The sequence below is a fragment of the Physeter macrocephalus genome, chromosome 18 (assembly GCF_002837175.3).
Source record: "Physeter macrocephalus isolate SW-GA chromosome 18, ASM283717v5, whole genome shotgun sequence".
In the NCBI taxonomy this organism is placed as follows: domain Eukaryota; kingdom Metazoa; phylum Chordata; class Mammalia; order Artiodactyla; family Physeteridae; genus Physeter; species Physeter macrocephalus.
The window spans coordinates 104406492-104414730 of NC_041231.1; the positions used below are offsets into that span (position 1 = coordinate 104406492).

At 43.1% G+C, this 8239-nt stretch overlaps 1 protein-coding gene across 1 annotated transcript in view; it reads left to right on the forward strand.

The window, feature by feature from the left end:
- F13A1 (coagulation factor XIII A chain) overlaps positions 1-8239 on the forward strand; it is a 150901-nt gene that overhangs the window by 84439 nt on the left and 58223 nt on the right. The window lies entirely within an intron of this gene.

An 8239-nucleotide genomic window follows, 5' to 3' on the forward strand; every position in this document is an offset into this window, starting at 1 on the left:
TTTATCAGGTGGGTGCTTATCAATATTCCATTTACAGATGAGGAAACTGAGGCACAGAGAGGTTAAAATAATTTTCTCAAGGTCATACATCTGGTAAGCTAAGAATAAAACCCAAGAGCATCTGACCCTAAACCACAACCCTTTTTTTTTTTTTTTTTTGGCCTCTGCAATATAGGATTGCTCTTTGAATGTAAAGATGTGGTTCTCCCGATCTGTGACCTCATCTTTCATTCAGAGATAGAAGTGGAAATAAAACTGAAATTATCACCAAATACCAACCACACAGTTTTTTCACTGCCCTGAACAGCTATATCACAAGCTGGCTGCAGGGAGTTTAGGATTCCAAAGAAATTTCTTTTTTCCATTGGGACCCACGCAGTCCAAAACAACATTCTAAAAGGAGAGGGGAAGAAATCCCAAGAGTCCAAATGTAAAGGATATTTACAAAGGTCTGTATGGGAGGGAAATTGACAGGCGCGTTGAACTCAGGGGAATTTGGCTCAGTGGAACCAAAAATGTGTCTCCTAGAGTGGTTCTTTAGAAGCAGTAAAGCTAAAACACTGTCGGTTGTGAAAGCATCCAGATGGGGATGGTAGGAAGTTATAAGCTCATTTTAAGAGAAATTAAAAGTTAGAAGTGTCTTCACTCCCCCAGGTTGCAGGAATGGAGCACACTTGTAGGAGCAGTATTAACTCACCAGTGCCGGTAAACGCTCATTTGAGAATGTGGAGAGAAGGAAATCGCTGAACTAGTAGCAAAGCACTACTGTGAATAAAAAACACTGCAGCTCGTCTGAAGGGAATGAGCTGAGCAATGACAAGCTAGCGGCTGTAGCCAAGACAACGCCTCACCCCTGTGGCACGCTGAAGCGCCATTTAAGCCCTTGGAATTACAGCGCAGCAGCCCTGCATGTATATGGAATGACAGACCCAAATAGCCACCCCCTCAGCCTGCTGTGACAGCCAAAAATGGCACAATAAGAATTATTTGGCATCCTGCACTGCTCACCTCTTCCTTACACACCCCGCCGCCCTGCACACACACACACTCACTCACTGGCTCACTCAATACCCTTGAAGCCAACTGCTGCTCAAAATTATCCCTCCCGATTCCTCGATCCGAAGGCCTCCCCACCATCAGTCCCCACAGGCACCCCAGCAAATAACCTCATGAGGCTGCCCCTCTCCAAATTGATACAAAAGTGTGAAGCTGATAGACCTTGTTCTTGGTAAGCCTTTCCCCTTTCAGCTCTCTGCTCGGAACTCCTTTCCCTGTTTCTATCACCCCTGTTCCTTCACTGTCTTCCCAAATATCCCATCACCCTGGGACCATGTTCCCCGGTCTGGGGCCCTCCTCCTCCTCCTCCACAGCCAGACCACTGCCCCGGGCTTCTCGTCTTCCCTTTGCTTGGCTCACGGAGGGTGGCTGACGGTCTGACTAACTGAATGGCTGAGGTCACCCTAACTTGGGACACGCCAGACCGTGGAGCACAGGGTTAAAGGGCTCCGTCGGGTCTGGGTCATGCACCAAGCAGCTGTGTGACCTTGGGCAAGGCACAACCTCTCTGTGCCTCTCTTTCGTCCTCTAAAGTGGAGATGACAAAATTTCCAAGCATAACAGGTGCCTAATGACTGTTAGCTGCTGTTACTGTGTTCATTACTGGTCACACAGCTGGAATTTCTTGGAGGCGATATGTCACCGTCAACCTAAGCACCTTGAAGCAGTCGGAAGACGAGGGGTGCCCGGTGTCCTAAGAGGACCGTGCTATTTCTGTCGCTTTGGGGCATTTTAAGAACAAAAGCAGAAACTTTGCCTCCTCAGTGCAAACACCAGTGAACCCTAGAAGTTACAGAGGTTCCAGAAAACCAGAAGTATTTCTAAGCCCCTCCCTGATCGAGGGGGCTGGTGGTGGCTGTCCCTGGACACATCCACCAGTTTATGGTCACCACAGCCGCCCCCCCACATCAAGCTCTGGCTTGGGCCGTCACTGGCTGTGTGACCCTGAGAAAATGGCTTTACCTCTCTGAGCTTCCTCAGCAGTAGAATGAGGGTAAGCTTAGTAGTTACCAATTAAATGGCAATTTAACGAGGCAATTTAAAGTACTCCCCACGGTGCTAGGTCCAGAGGGAGTGCTCATTTGGCACCTGCTGATGAGATCAGTCATGAGCACTGGTAAGAAATGGGGGCTACCTCAGCTGCAGGGTTGGCGAGCAGGGGTGGGGTGGGGGCAGAAGGCCGACAGAGGCTGAGGCGGGGCAGGGAGGATTCCGTCGGCATCGGCTGACCACCCAGAGGCCAGCGCAGCATGGCTGGAAACACGTGGCCCGACAAATTTCCTAGCAGGGGTCTCAGGAGCCACCGGCCTCACCCAAGCCCCCCAGCCTCCCTTCCCTCCACAGGCTCCACTCAGACAAACTCTTGGTTGTACGTGGCCCCTGCCCCCCTCTTTCTAAAGGAAGCCACGAGAATGATTTCCTGGTTCTCTCTCCTGTGTCTCCACCATCTCTTGGACACTGAGGTCCTGATGGTACAGGATGCGGTAAATTAATTTGTCCGGCTGGGTCTTGGTGACCCACGGCATCCTCTTTTCCACGGCTCAGCGGGTCCCGTGTCCCCAAAGCAGAAATAAGGCAGCACGAGGTTTCAGAGGGAGAGCTCAAGGACGCATGCGAAGCTGTGTCGCGCTCAGTGTGATCCAGAGCCGAGAGGGGTGAGGTCTGGATTTCACCCCGCGCTCTCACCCGTTCCCTTTACCACCGCGGACCATCCAGCACCGACCGCTTACGGGCCTGCTTCCTGGTCTGCCACCTTAGGTCCCTGAGCGTGTGTTTCCTCTCCCAGAGAGCCTCACCTTGCCAGGGGCGGCAATTCTGCCCAGAGTGGACATGCTGTTGATGCTGACGGAGGAAAGAGTGGGCTCCTTAGCGATTCAGGAGAGGGAGGGCCCGAGGAACCTTAGGAGGGCACAGCTGGGCAGCGGAATTGCACCTCGGGTTCCCAACTGAAATTCCAGGAGGGCCAATGCAAGGTAACATATCCTGGAAGGAGCAATTTAAGCCTCCGGTCGCCAGCGTGCTGATGGGTTTGGAATTATGTGTAACCTCTGGGGGATGGCATCCATGAATCACAGTGGACAGTTTAATGAAGATGCTGTACAGTGTCCGGCTGCCATCTAAACGGTGAACAGGGATACGGGGCTCCCAATGGGTGGGAGTAAAGTGACCCTTTTTCCACCTCCTGAAAGAACTCCGCTTGGTCACCTCATCATACGACGGTCACAGTGGAAATGGAAACAATTTTAAAAGGAAGGGATGGTGGCGCTTATTAGGGTCATGAAAAGTATTTCAGTAAAAGGCTCCTCTCCTTCTGAATGAAAGTGTTATCCTGTGTCCTACTGCTGGAGAGGATGTAGCCAGATTTGACGATTCTGGGTGAAAGATCTGTGCCCACCTCTTGACTTCCCTCCGCCAGTATGCAACCCCCATGGGAGAGGCCTTGTCTGATGTATTTCACTTTTGTTTTGCCAGTAGGGTGCAAGGCAAAGAGCAAGGACTTGATAAGTGGAATTAGTTGGGAAAAAATTTTAAATGCTTATTTAACAGATAAATCTCATTTAATTCATTCAACAAACACTGTTATACACTAATACTTCCAAATACCAGATGCTAAGGATTCAGAAGGAAAGTAACTAAGTCTCTGCCCTTGAGGAGCTCCATCCAGTGTTCAGGAGTGAAACAATCACGTACAGTACACTCTATAAAAATATAAGGTGGGCTATAAGGTGAGCCAGGAGCCAAGGAGACGAGGGGAAGGGGCTTCCGTCCTAAACCCAGGGGAGCAGTTGGGACAATCTAAGAAATAGTCAGTGATCCAAGTGGAAAGAAATTACAGTTTTATTTTGTTTTTCCTTAGGATCTCATGGAAAAACACCAAATCAAGTCAAAGTATTCTTACAATTTCTTTCCCTCCCTCTCTCTCCATGGCTCACGGCAATATGATTAGCTCTGCCACTGACTAGCTGAGTGACTTTGGGCAAGTTGCTTGATTTCTCTGAGCCTTAATTTTCTCATATGGCTTTGGATTTAATGAGGTATAGGGTCACCTTCAGCTCCAAAATTATTATATTTAAATAAATGTCACTGTTCTTCCAGCCAGGCCTTTCCTCCCACAGTTAGCGGGTTCTGTCATGTGCTCTGAGTGAAGATCTGCTTGCCTTCACGGGACCAGGCTGTGATCCACTCACCCACATGTAGGTGCTGCTTTGCAAACTGTCTTCATGTACACTCTCCAGGAAGAAAACACACAGAAATCAAACACGCCACAGAAAATTGCTGTAACTCTTTGGCTGGTCTCAATGCACATGATTCTTTAAAAAAAAAAAAAAAAAAAAAAAATCCCAACTTCCTTCAGGACTTTTTGGAAAGAGTACAGTTGTTATTGTTTTGTTGTGTTTTTCACTCCAAATGCAGAAAACTCTGCTGCAATGGGTAGCATTGAATCTATAAACAAAGCTCTTTCAAAGCAACTTTTACAGCAGAAGTTAAGCAGCTTTCACACCTGGGAGCCAGCCCTGGGTTTAACACAGTCCCACCAATCCTAATTCTAATTGCAGTCTGCCCACTTGGCATGCTGGTTTGCACATCATAGGTGCATTTTTGAAATTCAGACTGATCCACTTTGTACATTGTTTTTAGATGCTCAGTATGTTCCAACTAGTTGAACTTTCATATTGTTATATTACCCTAACTTTTAATCATGGTGTATGAAAAGAAAAACTGTCCAAAAATGAATTCCAAGTAAAAAAAAAAATAGAAGAAATATTCTGAATATAGGCCAAACTGTTTAAGATGCTTACGAGCTTGTAAAATTATCCTGTGATGTATCCAAGTTACCAGTTCTGAACAGCTACCAAAGATATTTCTTTTCAAAGAAATTATCTAGTTACCCACATTACTGTCAGCCAAATAGTTTTTGAGAAAATCACCTGGAGCTAGATCATGAGAGCTGTCAGTAGACAACTAAGAATATATGCCGTGAATCCGCACCAGAGTCTTGAAGGAAGGATTGAAAAAGTTATTTGCCACCTCCAAGAATCAAAATAGCTCTTGCTTATGGAATACTTTATTTGTGCCAGGCACTGAGCTAAGTGGGTGACATGTATTAATTCATTTAATCCTTTTAACAACCTGTTAAGGTACTATTATTATTGTCCTCACTGATAAGTGAAGAAACTGAGGCACAGTAACTTACCCATGGTCACCAGCCTTCTAGCTTCCATGGCTTCTGATAGGAAGTCATTTTTAATTCTATTGATAATCCCTTGTACATGACAAATCACTTTTTTTGTGTGCTGTCTTCAAGATTGTCCCTTTATCTTCAGCTTTGGACAGTTTGACTATGAGGATTTTAGGTGTATATCCCTTTGAGTTTATCCTCTTTATGTCTTTTAACTTCTAGGATGTGTATATTAATATCTGTCATCAAATTTGGAAAGTTTTCAGCTATTATTTTTTCAAATATTCTTTCTGATTCTTTCTCTCTTTCCCTTCCTTCAGGGAGGTTCATTATGAGTATGTCCCACATGCCTTGGGACTCTGTTCATTTTTCTTCATATTTTTCTTCTGTTATTCAGATTAGATCATTTCAGTTGACTTATCTTCAAGTTCACTGGTTCTTTTTTCTTTCTACCTGATCAAATCTGCTTTTGAGACCCTCTAGTGAATTTTTTGAAATTTTTATTCCAGTTATTATGCTTTTCAGCTCCAGAATTTCTGTTTGATTCCTTTCCATAATTTCTATCTCTTCATTGATATTCTCTATTTAGTTAGACATTGCTGCCATGGTAGCAATGTATATGTTTATAATGGCTGAATTAAAATCTTTGTCTAGTAAGCCCAATGTCTTGGCTTCCTTAGTGACAGTTTCTCTTGACTGGTTCTTTTTTCCACTGTGTATGGGCCATACTTCTCTGTTTCTTTGTGTCTTGTAATTTTTGTTAAAATCTGGACATTTTAAATAATATAATGTGTTAACTCGGCAAACGAGATATCCTGATCTCCAGAGTTTGTTGTTGATGTTTTGTTGTTGTTGTTGCTCTTGTTTGTTTGTTTAGTGACCTTCCTGGACTAATTCTGTAAGGTCTGTATTCATCATGCATGGCCACTGAAGTCTCTGCTGGGTAAACTCAGTGGACAGCTAATTGTCTTCAGTGTTCCAGCAGGAAGTGCACCATTCTGCTGAAGCTTCACTTCCTGCTTGCACAGAGTCTGAAGTTCAGCCAGAGGTGAGAGTTTAGGACCTTGTTGGGGCTTTCCTGGGCATGCTTACAGACCTGCACATCTGTGTGGCCGTCTAGACCCTCAGGAGTATGTCAGAAGTGTTCAAAGTCGCCTAAGGAAATTTCAGTCCCTCCTCTTAAATTTTTTGGGACAGTCTTTTATTATCCCCAGTTGGTATCACCTCTTCAGGTACCTATAATGTTAAACAGTTACTTCTAATTGGTTTTGAAAAACATCCTACAGATAGGGCTATTTGCACACAGTAAGCTCTGAATCAGATCAAATAAAAATAAGCCCTGGGAATGGAACTTTTCAGAGGGCTGCCAGACAGGTTAACAGTGACAATTCTTTTATTGAATTTTAGGGAGTTCCAAGCCCATTTTCTCCTCTTTGTTGTTTGCTAGGCTGCAAGTTTTTATGGCTACCATAGTTGTAAGGCTGTTCATTTTCAAGACTACCACGGAGCTAGGGAGAGAGGGGTGGAAATAAGGCAAATTAAAATGCCACAAAGCTCACGGTTCTGAGATTCTTTTGTTCTCGTTGAGTAAATCCTCCTTATATTGTTGCAAATTTTTGGTTCATTTCCAGAGTTCTGGAAAAGTTGGTTTTGATCATGTTTGTTAGTATCCTCATTATTTTTACGAAGGAGCAGATTTTTGGAGGCCCTTACTCTGCCATTCTGGGAGTGTTTCTCCAGAACACACTTTTAACCACCCTACAAGTGGTTCCAAATTGGAGGCCTACCACACCCCTTGAGGGGTTTACATTTTGTGAGAATAGTTTGGTATCTAATATCATCTTCCTGACATATATCTGAAATACATATTATTTTATGTATTTTTATTTCTTCATTTCTTCTCTACATTATAGGGCATTATATTCTCTTTTAGAAATTGTGTGTAGAAATCTGTGGACTTCATTTCAGTGTAACATAGGGGTGTTACAAAATATTTGTTTTAAAACTAGGAAGGGACATTAATTTTTGAAGGTTGAAAATCACTGCACTAGATTCTCCTCCCATTCCTTTCATATATCTACCCTAGTCCTGTGGCTACAATATCTCCAAAGAGGGCCTGCAGTTTCTATTCTACTCGAGTTCCACTTAAGAGTGAACAAAGAGGGAGTTTGGGAGGTAAATAAAATCAGAGGTCATTACAAATACCTCTCAGGAAATTAGAATGAAAAAGAAAGTGGGAGCCATCTAATAAACCACATAGAAAGTACTAAGGCATTTTTCATAACAAGAAAAATGTCATGTTTTGGTTAATCATAAATTCTGCTTAAGAGAGTCATCATATATACTGATCAAAAGTTACCAGTTTTCAAATAATTAAAAGCTAGTAAAATATGTGCCACCTAAGCTATACTGAATGCAATTTAATTTCTTTGGATGATTAATAAGACCTCTAGAAAAATGTCATATATATAAGAGCTTTTAGAATAGTATACTCATAAACAGCTTTATAATGCAAAGCAGTAATTTTGGTACCTACTAAGATTGTTGGCTGTATTTTTAAAAACTCCTTTCAATAATTATGGATAAGCTTGGCCAGAATTTATTATAAAAAGCTTTTTGTACCTTAGAGTCATTCTCAAAATCCAATCTTTTCTTAATTTTCAGCAGGAATATCAATTGATAATCTGCTATGTAAGAGAGAGAGGTAAAGGGGTTCAGGGTGCTATTTTCAAAGTAAATCCAGCAAGGGGAACTCAGCAGAATTACAGAAGGCCTTCTGCTAAGTAGTGGTGTCAAATGTGGCTCATATGGATGGGTGTCATCTACTTCCTGAACATTTTGAAGGTTCCATATTGGTCTCTCACACATGCCATCTTCAACCCCTTAACTGGGTCTTTCGTGCTACATCAAACTGTGATTAAACTGTGACTTCTTTTTTTTTTTTTTAATAAATTTATTTATTTAATTTATTTATTTTTGCCTGTGTTGGGTCTTCGTTGCTGC